The sequence below is a fragment of the Pygoscelis adeliae genome, unplaced genomic scaffold (genome assembly GCF_000699105.1).
Source record: "Pygoscelis adeliae isolate BGI_AS28 unplaced genomic scaffold, ASM69910v1 Scaffold37, whole genome shotgun sequence".
Classification (NCBI taxonomy): domain Eukaryota; kingdom Metazoa; phylum Chordata; class Aves; order Sphenisciformes; family Spheniscidae; genus Pygoscelis; species Pygoscelis adeliae.
The window spans coordinates 5,411,153-5,425,511 of NW_008825308.1; positions in this window are offsets into that span (position 1 = coordinate 5,411,153).

Below are 14,359 nucleotides of genomic sequence, written 5' to 3' on the forward strand. Positions count from 1 at the left end.
TTCTCATTTCTTAAGGAAAAAAAAAAAAAAAAAAAAAAAGGAAAGAAAGGAAAAAAAAAAGTTTAAGCAGTTACTTAAACAGAAAATCTCATGTCTTATCATATTCCATTACCAGACAATTTTAATTTACAGTATAAGTCTTTCAAAAAAATTTAATAGTTTTTTGTTGTTGTTGGTTGGTTGGTTTTTAAGCAAAAAGAGATAAGTCTTTCTGTGGTCTGTCATCATAAGGGCTATTTTTAAAGATGAAAATATAATACACTGTGAAATAAAATTAATGTTTCACAATGAAAAAATTGACAGAAATAATGTAAAGGTTTTCTGATTTCTGTAACTGGATATAACTTGTTGCATGAATTTGTCCTCTGTTCACGAGTCATTTCAAATGCTTGTCTCAAATCAGTAGCATGTAACATAAAATCCACAATTCAGATTATGCCTATTAATATCTATGGGCACCCTTATAAAGCAATCAATTTTTATATTTTGGGTTCCATTTAAACATCTGCTATATAGCTAAATATGAAGGGAACAAGAAAAAATCATAAACTATTTATCTGAAATTCCAGTTAATAATACCCCTATGTCTAGGTCATTTTGAGACAAATATTCTGTTGTTTCTCCTCCATCTAGTCACAATACTGTAGTCCTGGAGGCAAAGATACACCAAACAAGACCAAAAATAAAAGTGCAGATCTATATACCACAGGAAGAAAACAAAAAAGAATAAAAACAAACTGACCTTTGTTAAAGACGTTAGTATACTAAAGATAACAGTTTATAAAAACCTTTCTTTTGCACTGGGATTTGACTACCATACACCAAGTTTGTCTCTCTGAGTTCCTAGCTAACAATGCCCTTCAGATTTGACATTAAAAGAATTTTTAAAAGTCTTGCTGAACCACAATGGTAAGTCGTGAGTTGGAAGTCAATGATATCAGAGAAGTTTTAATTAAATCTATGGTCTTGTCTCTCCTAATCACATTTTCATTTAGAACCTTTTTGTAAAGCTATTGGACCTGATGGCAATAACTTTATAACTTTAATCTAATAACTTTTGTACATTTTTGGATAAGTTAGCATAGCTGATTTAGAAAAGTGGATACTGATCGAACATATTTTCTCTTGTTCAGAGACATAGTACACTACATAGTATACGGACAATGAGCCAATCTGAAAATGGATCATAATGAAAGATATTGAAATTTGGGCAACAGAGACATGGAACTAGGCCCTGCTGGGTGATGGAGTCTGCACCTCCCATTTGGTATCCAGGTTCTCCATAAACATCCTCAGGGGATTCAAGATCTGAAAAAAAGGGTTTAGCAGAAGCTAGAACAATCTTGAAGGCACTTAGGCTAACTAGTCTTAAACCTTTCAAATCTATTTAGTTATATGTCTTGTAGAGCACTTTTAAAGCATAAGCAAATCAGCCTTTGTTTTCATAAAATACAGACCTTTCTTCCACCAGCTCCCTTTATTCATTCCCCTCTCTGCACTCACATAATATCCTGTAACAACTTACTAATTAGAACACTTACCAAAAATGATGTTAAAATTAAGCACTCTTCCTATGAGAGAGAAATATAGTTATATACTTCTATATTTTTATTCATTTATTTGTACGCCATGAAATACTTTTCAGAAAAGAGATCAAAACTGGTTTTACAAATCTCACCCCACAGTACAATATGATCCTCAAATTTGGCATGATGCATGAAGAAATCATGCCAAAACCAGGACAAAAGCTCAGGGTTTTAAAAACCTTAGATGTTTCAGTCAAAATTCCAAGGGAGGTACCTTCATGCACACAAGATTCATAATCTTGCATCTTCTCATGTGAATAGGTGTTTTTCTTTTTTCCCCCAAGTAACTGAATAAGAATCACTTTTTTCCTATTACAACTGGGAAATATTGCACATCATCAGAGTAAGATGAACAAAGCACAACATTTTTTCAGGAAAGATATTTGATATAAAAGTCCTATTTAGTTGAAGGGAGTTCATTTCCACAGATCCCAGCTGTGCATGATAGCAAGCAAACTACCAGACTGAAGGTTTGGCTTTAGAAACATCTCCTTTTTTATTTTGAGCCCAAGTGGTTGAATATCCAAGATTCATAGTCTCAGAAAGGAAAGAAGCAAGAAGCATAGTAATGGCACTTATTTATTGTATATATTTTCCTAATATGAATTTTTAGACAACATAAACAACATGGTAAAGTTTTTCTTCATGGAAGTGTGGCTGGAACTTCACCTATGTTCTGATAATAAAATGTAAATAAGGCTTACAAAGGTGTATGGAATGTGAATATTATAATCTTATAATGAAAATATTATACAGCCAAGAACTTGACTGACATAAACTTTTCATGTACTCATTTTTGTACATTGACTTTATTACATAATTAATGAAAGCTCTTTCATACAGCAATTTGAAGAAAAAAATACTAGGAAGTATTTTCCATACAAATGATTGGGTTGCTTAGTTTCTTTTATATATATGTGTGTATATATATTTTTAAGATGTGTGTGTGTGTATATATATATTAAGATCAGTAGGCTAAGTAATTTTTTTTTTTTTAATCCAGAATTCTGTTATTTCTTAATGGTTTATGCAGTGTTATGTTTTGAACCAATTTCATGTTATTTATATACCGAATGAATGAAATTCCTGCTCAGAATATTAACTTAATTATAAAGTCCTACCATGTTATGTCAGCTTATAAACAGGAATTTAATTTCCTTCTTTTACTAAAATAACCCAAACACAAATAATTAAAGCAATCTCGTAGAACTCAAAAAACTTTGTATATTTTGGAATATTGTAATTTCTTTTAACTTTAATAAAGATTTTTAATTTAAAAGACATTTGGTTTAATGTCAAAATTTTATGGAATACACATTTTGCAAAATAAATATTTGGAGTTGGAACTAAGTAATAAATAACTTTTAGTGTACTTGCAGGTCTTAAAAGTGAAATAAGCTAAGAGAACTGAGGGCTGAGCAGGGGAGAAAAAGGTAAAAAAACATAAGATAATTCCTATTGACCATTCATCAGTCTAAATGGAATGTTCCACATGGTGTTTCTTTCTGTTTTAAAAATATTTCAAAGAAAAATTGAAGCAGATACAATTAACCTGAGAGAGACAATACTTAAAATATTTTTGAGCCATTGTATTTTCACTACTGATGTAATGAAAATTTTGGAGCCTCGTACGTTTTGATAATTTACTTAATTTCCTTAAAATAAAGTGTCTACATTAGAACAAGTACAGAGAAGAAAGATTTCCTTACAACTTCCTGACAGAAGCTTACACATGTATTAATCTCTTTGCTCATTTACATGGATGACTTGTCTTTATTTATTTTCCCTAGAGCATACAAAATCTTTCTCTATACTTTTTATGTTACACATAACACGGTTTGCAGTACTACTATTATTGGGTATGATGTTGTAGGTGATGTTACTTGATTAATATTAGTGAACAATACACCTGAGTCACACAAAGAAACCAGGGAAAAATTATATAATGGCATTGGCCATGCATCGTTTCTAATTATCTATCTTGGAATAAGAGTTACAGTGTCATGGCAGGTTGGTAATTAAATAAAATGCCAGATATTTATGTTTTCAAATTATTTATAGAAAACACAGATTAAGCAAAGTACAAAGTCTCATACCTACAAGCAGTATGAACGTATTACCCTATCAAATTCTCTTTACTTAGGTGTACATTGTTTTCATAATAGCAAAATAAAATTCTAACTAAACAAAGGCTTTGGGGATGATATGAGATTTAAAATTTTATAAAAATGCTAGTGAGTGAAATGCACTAAGCCTGAAAACACCTATCCCAAAATTACATGGCAATTAGCCCATGCTATTCTCTTTCCATGCTATGCCTCAGCCTACACCCTAATAATCTGGGAACATTTATTGAAAAACTTTACATCAGGTAAACATACTCAGTCTGCTCTCTCATAAAAAAGGTACCACTTGCCTGCGTAAGATGGCACAGAAACTCTGCCAGCCTGGAACTTGCTGTGTAGGGCACACAAACACCTCTCCCTGGGGAAGAAATACAGGTAGGATCACAAAGTCAGACCACAGACAGCCCGGTACCTCCCTGGTCAGCAGCAGCTAGTACCTCACTGTCCCAAAATGCCTACACGGGCAGTATGAGAAGCAGGAAAATGGGAAATACCAGTGATTATACCTTCTCCAGCTTCTGATATGGTTTTCACAGGCCAGACTGAGTAGTTTGGTTTCCTATGTTGACAAACTAATGAATCCTGTTACACCTGCAAGAGAAAGTCCTGAAGGGCAACCCAAGAAGCCCTCTCTTAGAAGGACAGAAAGCTGGGCCAGGGTGGCTGATTCAGCAGCAACAGGGAAATTAATGGAAACATTTACCAGGATCAAGGTCCATAAGAAATCTCAGAAAAAAAACAACAACCCTAAATAGAGATATCTACATGTGAATTAAGTGTTTATGCTTACACAGTACTTAGAAAACTGTTGTTCACATGCATGCAGTTAAATTAATTTGAAATACCATTGTTTACCTGAAAAATTTCCAGCAAAGTAACAGTCTGGTTACTCAACAGCATCTAAGATGACATTAGATGTTTACATTTAGACAACTGAATTAAGACCTTCTTCAATACTGTCAACAGAAACTAGACAGTTAACCAGAGTTCACCTACTCTCCATTGATAATAATAAAAGCTTAGACATCCAAACAGTGAATAGATACCAAAATTTATTCCTTCTCTGGAGTTAAATCTTTCTCTAGCATGAGACTCAGTTACAGAAGTCTAAAATTATTTAGTACAGTTTAAAAGCATTTAAGGTATTCTGGTGTACCTAAGATATTAAAGAACTGTCACAGGACTTTAAAGACATCTTTGCCCTTCTCAGACTGCAGCTAAGTTGTAGGCAGGATGTTTAGAGACTTCTCAAATGGCACCAGATACCTATGTTTAGACAACAGAATTGTATCCTAAATATCATGAGACTACTGAGGTTTTTTGCTTGGATTTTTTGTTTGCTTGAGGTTTTAGTTTGTGTGGTAGTCTATAATAATTTATTTTAAAGAACATGATATGACATTTTTTTAGCTTTAACTGGGCAATCTGTACTTTGAATTCAAGGTCTTAAACTGAAGGTAGAAAGATGATATGCCCTGTGTTTTCACTTGCTGAAGAGGTGGTACTTATTCCATTTTATTACAGGATACCCAAGTCAGATTTAAGAGTTCAAGTTAAATCTGATCCTTAATTTTTCAACAAAATTGATTTTCCTCTCAATAATCTCTACAAACCACTGGCTAGAAGTTGCCTCTTAAATGTAATCTGATGGGAATAAGACTAAACTCAGCAGTAAAGACTGTCCCTCAGTTTTCTATGAAAGATCTCAGACCTGCCTGAGTTGGCCCTATCAATCAAGGTCTGACTGAATAGAAAACTCCTCTAGATATCTCATCATCTCCAGTAAGATAGGAAACACTTTATTTAAGTAAAAGTATTCCACTGTTGTTGTTCTTCTTGTTGTTGTTGTTGTTGCTTCTCTTCTCTGTGGGACCAACAGTCTCTAGAATGCTCATGTGTATAACTCAAAGCTTGCCAGCAGCTTCTTTATGTGAGAATAATGAAATTTGCTCACACCTGACAATGTTTGTTTGGTCTTCCTGAATGTCCATTGGAAAGGTTCTTAGTTCAAAACTTCTAGGTGTTACCCATAGGGATTTGTAGCTGAAATATTGACTCCTTCATTTTCTTTACTTCCATTTTCTGTTGTAGTATATTAATTTTAAGAACATCTTATTATACTAAAGTCTCATTTTGCTTGCCTCTAAAAATGTTTAAACGTGCATCTGAAACATTGTATGTATCTGAAAGCTGCTCCAGCAGTTCCTGCATTGCTTAAGGAAAAGGGAAAAGTACATTTGGAAAAGCATATATAATTTGACCCATTGCTTGACAATTGTTTTCCCTCAGCAAGTGTTGTTTCAAATTAAATAAAACAGCTCGAAGGAAGAACTGTAATGAGAGGATAAATTTATCTAAGTCTCTTTAATTCTTTCTGATAAAATATAAGATTAATAAAATAATGAAGTATTCCTGGTTTAATTACAGAGTTTTCATGATGAGCACAAATCCATATGCTCACTTTGAAATATAACAGAATTTTAGAACACCTTTGAGTGAATTAGAGCAAAGTCTAAAGCATTTAAACGTATATGAATCCCAGAGTTAAAAATGTATTAAGTACCACTTACAACCCCGTGATAAATTACAATTATACCATGATGTAGCAAGACTTCACTTTGTATAGATCAACATTTGTATTTTTCAGTGTTTTAAAAGGGATTTTAGTCAGTCCCTTCAAGCAATACTGACATTTCTTCAGCTGTCTAATTATGACTGACCTTTTGCAATGTTGATGTCATTTTTCAACACAAACCTTTCTGACTACTCTTTTCTTTTTTTTTTCAGTAGGTTCTCTAAGTGTTGTCACTCTAATGTGAACACTATTGGAAGATTGCTTCATGTCTTCTTTTTTTTTTCTGCTTATGTTTTCTCCAGACCTTTATGTTTTGCACATAGAGATATATCTTGATAAGAACAATCAGCATAATTGTGGCAGATATATTTTAAAGGCAGCTGTTAGATGACAGAGGATAGATAATAATCATTATTTTGATAGAAATTGGCTAACATGCAGATTTGTGTCTTTGATACCTGAATTTGATTTGTCTGTAAAAGCTTACACTGATCACTTAGAATTACTTCAGTAAAATGAATGAGATGCCTAAGGATGCATCTATACTATACTGCCTGATGACATTTCAGATGATAGCTCTGAGCTAGCTCCAAATTAACTGATGTGTTTACACAGAGCAAAACCGCTGACATACAGACTGCAAGCAGTATAGCTGTGTCCAGGTGGTGTTACCTCAGAGCTAACTGACCAAGGCCTAGCCGTGTAACGTGGTATCTGTATCATCTTTAGCCTGCAGGCAGTTTGCACAAGCATATGTGAATGGCAGTGCATTGTGTGATATAGACATACACCGAGACCCTCAAGAAGGGAACTAAAGCAACCAGCATTCATGCAGGAAGTAAGCCACTGTCACTCAGACTATTCAGCATGTCTCAAATTAAGCCATTAAAACAGGGATACGCGTGTTGAAAAATCTCCACAGCCCAGAAAGCATTCTTGATGGAACACCTAGATTACTTTAAAAAGCATTTTGGTAATGGAGTTGTCTTCTTTTTATGTATTTATGAGACACTCAGATTCAATTTGTTACACTTCCTTAGAAGAGTCAAACCTACTTTTCTTGTGTAAAAAATGCTTTAATCATCAAGCTGTAGATGGGGTTGAAATTTAAAATAATATTAGTTGTTTCCAGAGCACTGGTTTAGACGTACCACCTAAGGAGCTACTTCAGGGATCTCAGTGTAGATCTACACTCATAAATGAAAAAGGACTAGGCACTCAATGTCTTCTCATTTTCTACACTAATTAATTTTTAGGTCACTACCTGCAACTGGTTGTCTCTGAGACAAACCCATAAGGAGTGCTAGCCTTAAGCAGTGTGGACGTGAACTAATAAATGTCATTTGGTTTCAGGTTCTCTTTTATTTGCTAGCACTAAACCAGCTCAAGTACAACTACACCATGCAACACAGACACTCTGTTGCATAGAATCTGAATGAGAGATTTGTGCAGATAGGAAATACATTACTGTATATTACAATAGGAATAATAATCACCTTCCACTTGGAGCTTTCATTTGCAACAGAGCCCCTAACAGAATAGGTCATATCCAATTTCCATATTTTTAGAGATGGAAAGTATGAGGCATAAACCAGAAAAATGAGTTACCTCAGATTACCTATTACACTCATGGCATCAATCTCAGTGCTGCAAAAAAAAATTCCCCTGTAATAATTGCAAAGAGATTAGAAGTATCTGAAATTTGAATATGTTGTTTACAAACTGTGAGCAACTAAGGTGTACATCCACAAAAGAACACAGGAAGTATTGTGGATGCTGAGTTAAAAGTTCACAGTGCACAGCAATACCTGATTTTTAGGAGTCTTGCCATTTGCAAGAACCCGCAGTCACAAATTACTTACCTAGGCTGCCCTTACACTCATGCTGGGGGACAATTAAGTGCCCAAGAATGAGAGCCCTAACTGCCAGTTGAGTGGGAGTCACATACCATAGATTACAGAGTAAATCATAAGTCCTTCTCTCTTCAACGTTTAATTATGTAACTGTAGGAAGGCACTTATCTTCGGTCAGGATCCCCAACAGAGTTTAAAGAGTCCTTAGCTGCTTAGACTTAATAGTGAAAATGAAGGCACTTTGAGTATAACAGAAGCTGAGTAAAGAAAAGTGTTTGCCATTTAACATCTAATCTTCATTTCATATGCAACTGCCTATAGGGACAATTAATCAGGATTTAAGTGCCTTATTTCTTTGCAGACCAAGTACTTATTGTATAATATCTGAACAACAATGAAGAAAGTAAAGTGCAGAAATACACTATAAAATCTAACAGTCTTGAGCATAAATGCTTTAGTTGTACAATAATGCTCCATGGGGTGGAACATGGTCATTTCTCAGCCACCTGTTTTGACTCCACATGATTTCAGTTCTGTAGCTGAAGTAAAAGCTGATTTAAAGTTCTACTTTTATATGTCTGCAGCAGCTTTTTCTTCTCAAATAAATAACAGGTCTGATTCACTTTCCTCTTCTGATTCCACATAGTGTTGCCTGCAATTAAAAAAAAAGAAAAGAAAAGAAAAATCATGAAGACTTTTCTTTACCAGGTGGAAAAACATTGTAAGATTTGTCATAGAGGCCCTTGCAAGATTCTGAGGTGGATAACAGAAGGAAACATACATAAAATACCTAACCTAACATCTTGTCTATTCCAAAAGACAAGGAAATGTCTCTTTCAGAGTGAAAAACTCAAGCATTTTATCTAGCCAGAGCATCTTTTCATAAGAAAATAGTCAGATACTAAGTTTTTTAAGTGATCAAGCAGACATACCCAAGATTTATTTTTACATCCTATATACTTCATTTTGTGGACATTTGTAGACATATTACAGACATTTTACAGGGTGTGTGGGATAGTATGGGCAAGTACCTAGGACAGTGCACACCTCCAATGATTTGGAACTTCACCCCTTGTGGCAGGTGCACCCGCCCTGACAAAGACTGGGGGCATTAAGATGACTGTGTCCTTACCTTTCACGCCCTTACTTTCACGCCTTTAAGGTGGCAAGTGCTGACTATCACGTACACATCTTGGGCCAGTAATTATGGTCACATATACACCTTTGGCAAGGAGTAAGAAAGTTAAGGCCCTCAGCCAACTACAATTGACCACAGATCAGATTCGACTTGGGTATAAATGGAGCCCCACTGGAGGGCAAGTTGAGTCGGTCCTCCTTGGAGCAGCAGGTCTGCAGTCGAGGACTCTCCCCTTGGGTCGGGACGCCGCTCAAGGAAACTCCTTGAGGTTGAGAGCCCTCATCTTATAGGTGAGTGATTGTGCACATTTTGGATCCGCATTTCTAAAGCTAGCTGTACAGTATTAATCCCTCGTACACCATCCTGAACCTGTGGTTTACTGATGTTGTCGGAGTGTGGATGCCACATTTCTAGTTAGTTTTCTGCTAAACAATTTTTGTTAAAATAAAGTTTACTTTTAAAACTATCACCTGCCTAATTTGATTACATAAGCTTCCATGACATCCCTGAACCAGCGCAGAATCCTGAAAACTAAAAGACTGTTGTGGTTTAACCCGGCAGGCAGCTAAACACCACACAGCCATCCATGCACTCCCCCACGGTGGCATGGGGGAGAGAATCGAAAAAAAAAGGTAAAATTAGTGGGCTGAGATAAAGTCAATTTAATAGGACAGAAAAGAAAGAGAAAAAAAAAAAAAGAATATACAAAACAAGTGTTGCGCAATGCAATTGCTCACCACCTGCTGACCAATACCCAGCCAGTTCCTGAGCAGCGGACCCCCAGCCAGATTTTCCCCAGTTTATATACTGAGCATGACATCATATGGTATAGAATATCCCTTTGGTCAGCTGGGGTCAGCTGTCCCAGCTGTATTCCCTCCCAGCTTCTTGTGCACCCCCAGCCTACTCGCTGGTAGGGTGTGTGAGAAGCAGGAAAAAGCCTTGACTCTGTGCAAGCACTGCTCTGCAGTACCTAAAACATCGGAGTGTTATCAACATTATTCTCATCCTAAATCCAAACCAAAGATCTGGTAATTATAAACATTTTAAAAAATAAAGCCCTAATCCTAAAATGGCCACTGAAAAAACTCCAGTATTGTATCCATGGGAGCTATTCACTATAGTAAAAAATGTTCTTGATAAACTTGTTAGAGAAAATTGCAATGGTATTTTTAAAACCATAGATTTGCCCATCTTCAGAATATAGGCTTTGGCACAAATTAAATATAGTGTAATACAGAAAATCACTGTAACATAATGACATCTCCACCTTGCTCCCCCTTTCCCTTTCCTCTTCCTTTTATTTTAGTATGATGATTTTTTTAATTGGTAACCTGCTATACCCTCACAAAAATGTGAAAGAAATGTGTTTCGTTTGTTACTAAAATGTTTTTACAAGATCTGAAATATATAAAAAAAAAGTCTCTGATTTGTAGAGGAGGAAAATATTTATATTTAGGAGAGTAGATCCCACTTCGGGCTTAGAAACTTTGTCAAAGTAAAATGAACAAGTAAGAATTTACAATTGAAATGCAGAAAATTCCTCCATTAATGATAGGGAGAGCTTACATAACCACATTAAACTAACTAAACGCCTAAGTATGAGGTGATCCACACAGCACAGATGGATTCAACACTAAACTTTAGATGCAAGTATGGTACTCATGGTACGAAATCTTACTCCTGTGTCAAGCCCTGTCATGCACTTTTGAATATTTCATTTTAAAATTCACACACGTCAAACCTCAATGGCTGTTTTCAATAATAAATCTGAGTATCTGTGTTTTTCAGGGTTATTTTTTGTTTGTTTTTTTTTTCTTTTGCAGGTGGGGTGTTGTTTGATTTGGATTTTTTGTGGATAATAAATGTCGATGATAACTTCCTTCTACAAGTGGTAGAGGAGCCAATGAGGAGAGGTGCTATGCTGGACCTTGTTCTCACCAACCAGGAGGGGCTGGTGGGGAATCATAGAATCATGGAATCATAGAATCATTAAGGTTGGAAAAGACCTCTAAGATCATTGAGTCCAACCATCAACCTAACACCCCCATGCCTACTAAACCATGTCCCTAAGCGCCTCATCTACCCGTCTTTTAAATACTTCCAGGGATGGTGACTCAACCACTTCCCTGGGCATCCTTCATTTACATTTAGAATGTCCTGAATTATGCATAAATAGTGTATACTAGTCTCTATTGATGCATGCATAAGACTACTGAATTTGTCTTTGCCAGCTATCGTTGCTATAAACAGAAACACATGTTGTGAAAAACCGAGCTAGAATTTATAATTGCTCATTGTTTCAAAACTTTTTAGTACTTCATGTATTTAAACCAAAATCCACTTCCACTCACATATTTATCAGTCATTTCCATTTGTGAAGCTGATTTTACAGGTTGGGAGATGGTGATGTGAAAAAAATTCTCTATTAACAAAATCAATTTAAAAACAGAATGAGCTCTGAAGTGTGTTTCATTTCTAAATTAACAAGAAACATGAATAAACATTTAAAACAAAAAAATATCCTTTCCTAACAATGCTTCATGGTACTCATATAACATCTGTGTAGCCTCCCCTATTATACATATGCTATACTTCAGAGTGTAAATGCATTAATTTAAGTAAACAAACAAAAACAATAAGAGAAAGGATATAATTGTCAGATTGTTCTATATTTTAAGAATGTTTGTAGATCATTTATGGCCCAGTATTGATTTTTTTGTGAAGTAATTTAAAGAGACTATATAGTTTTTTTAAGGGGGGTTAAAATGTCTACACTTCTTTGTGAATGCCTTCTTAGTACATGATGGGAGCAGAGAAGGTTAAAAAAAAAGTTTGTGGTTGTCTCTTTTTAATAGAAACTCTGAGTTCTGTTGGTTATAATCTGGAAATTACATTATTATTGCTAGAAAGAGCTTCAGTAATAACAAAGAAGGCATTCAGCAAAATATTTGCTGATTCCAAGTGTTTTAAAATTTTCCACAAGAATAGATTTCTAAATGTTTCCAACCAAAGTGCAATAGAGACTATTCTTTTGTAAACAGAAAATAAACCTACCTAACAGAAATCAGCACCAGCTTAAGAAAACATAATTATTGACAATATTATTTGAAATTAATAGGATGTAAGCATATAATTATAAGTCCTGCTGTATTTATTGTAAGCATAATAAATAAGCCCTGCCTAGAAGAGTGGATTTAAGTTGGTATTAGAATGTATTTTGAAAGGAGGCCCTAAGTGAGTAGTTGCAATAAGACAAAAATCTTTCAGCATAGACATGCCTAGAATATGCTATCATGTTGAATGCAGAGAACCCTGAGTGAATGCTGGGCTGTGGCAACAAGTCCATATAACACAGCACAGCAAAAGACATTTGCATGGCAGTTGTTTGGATTTATTAGCTTGGGCACAATGCAACACTTACATGACTACATAGTGTCTGTCGCCAAGGCTGCCCCAACAACAAGTTACCGTCAGTGTCTTTGCTCAGCAAACTCTAGTATTTAGAGATCGGCATGCAAAGAACTCTTTTATGTTTCCCATACAATACAGTTTTCTACATGTGTTTTAGATGGTTTGTGTGTAAACTGGAGCACAATCTAGCCTCAATGCAAATAACTCCTTTACAAATATTCTTTTTATTATTGTCAGATTCTTCTAAAACATAATCAGTATCTGTTACACTGAATGTTACATCTGTTATACTTAATGTTAAGTTCTTTGTCCAAGAATCTACAAAGAGCGTATTGGTCCATGGGATATTTTTTCAAGTAAATTCTGCTCAGGATGACTGATTTTGATGGAATTATTCTGCATATACATAGGCATAACTGACATCCAGTTTTTCTAATTATAATAATATTTTGTGATTTTTTACATGTCAGAACAGAAATTAACTCTGTTTTAAAAGTTTATTGAACCTTATTGTAAGATCAGGTAGCCCCTGGGAATGCTTATGTAAATGACCTATAATTGTATTATGGATTTTTCTCCAGTAACTAGAATTTGAAGAGGCACAGACACATGAACTGAATTATAAAAAAAATTATTTTATTCTCTAGGGTTATTGTTGACTTGCAACTGGTTAGTTTAAACTATGATGTATATTTAATCTTTTTAATGCTAAAAAGTAGCTTGTCTTTATTTTTGCTGTTGTGTCTAATGGGCCCTTAAGGTTTAGTAAGCTTTTCTATGAAAAGATTAAATTTTATACAACATTTCTGTTAATATGTTTACATGTTTACCCTAAGTACTTTGGGCAATATGAAAAGTGTATTCAAATTTCTTGTTTGTTCACATTATTTATATCACTTATTCTTCTTTTTATTTGTTTGTTTTTTTTTTTTTAATGCTTGCTCTTCTGAAAATTCCCATATCTCCTTCCTGTTTCTTCCCCCCTCCACACAGACACACACTGCATAGTTATCCTCTTTTTCGGTGCAGTTCTAAAATTAACTTATTTTGTCTGAACTGGTCTATGCCAGACTTCTGGATCATAATATTAAACTTCCTTAAGTTCTAATGAAATTCAATTAATTCAGTTCTAGAGAGAGAGGAATGGAGTAACATGCAGCACCACAACAATGAAGAAAAATGTTTTGTGTGCATGTGCAAAACTGTATATTTGAATGTTTGTATTCTAAAAAGAGAAAAGCAATAAAGCCAGTGAGATCCATAAATCTGAATGAAAGTCAGGATAAAGATTTAAGTCCAAGACAAGAGATCCTAATATTATTGTGGGTACTGGTGGATGAAAAGCTGGGCATGAGACAGCAATGTGTGCTCGCAGCCCAGAAGGCCAATCATATCCTGGGCTGGATCAAAAGAAGCATGGCCAGCAGGTCGAGGGAGGTGATTCTGCTCCTCTCCTCTGCTCTGGTGAGACCCCACCTGGAGTCCTGTGTCCAGCTCTGGAGCCCTCAGCATAAGAAAGACATGGACCTATTGGAGTGGGTCCAGAGGAGGGCCACAAAAATGATCAAGGGGCTGGAACACCTCTCCTCTGAAGAAAGGCTGAGAGAGTTGGGGTTGTTCAGCCTGGAGAAGAGAAGGCTCTGGGGAGACCTTATTGCAGCCTTCCA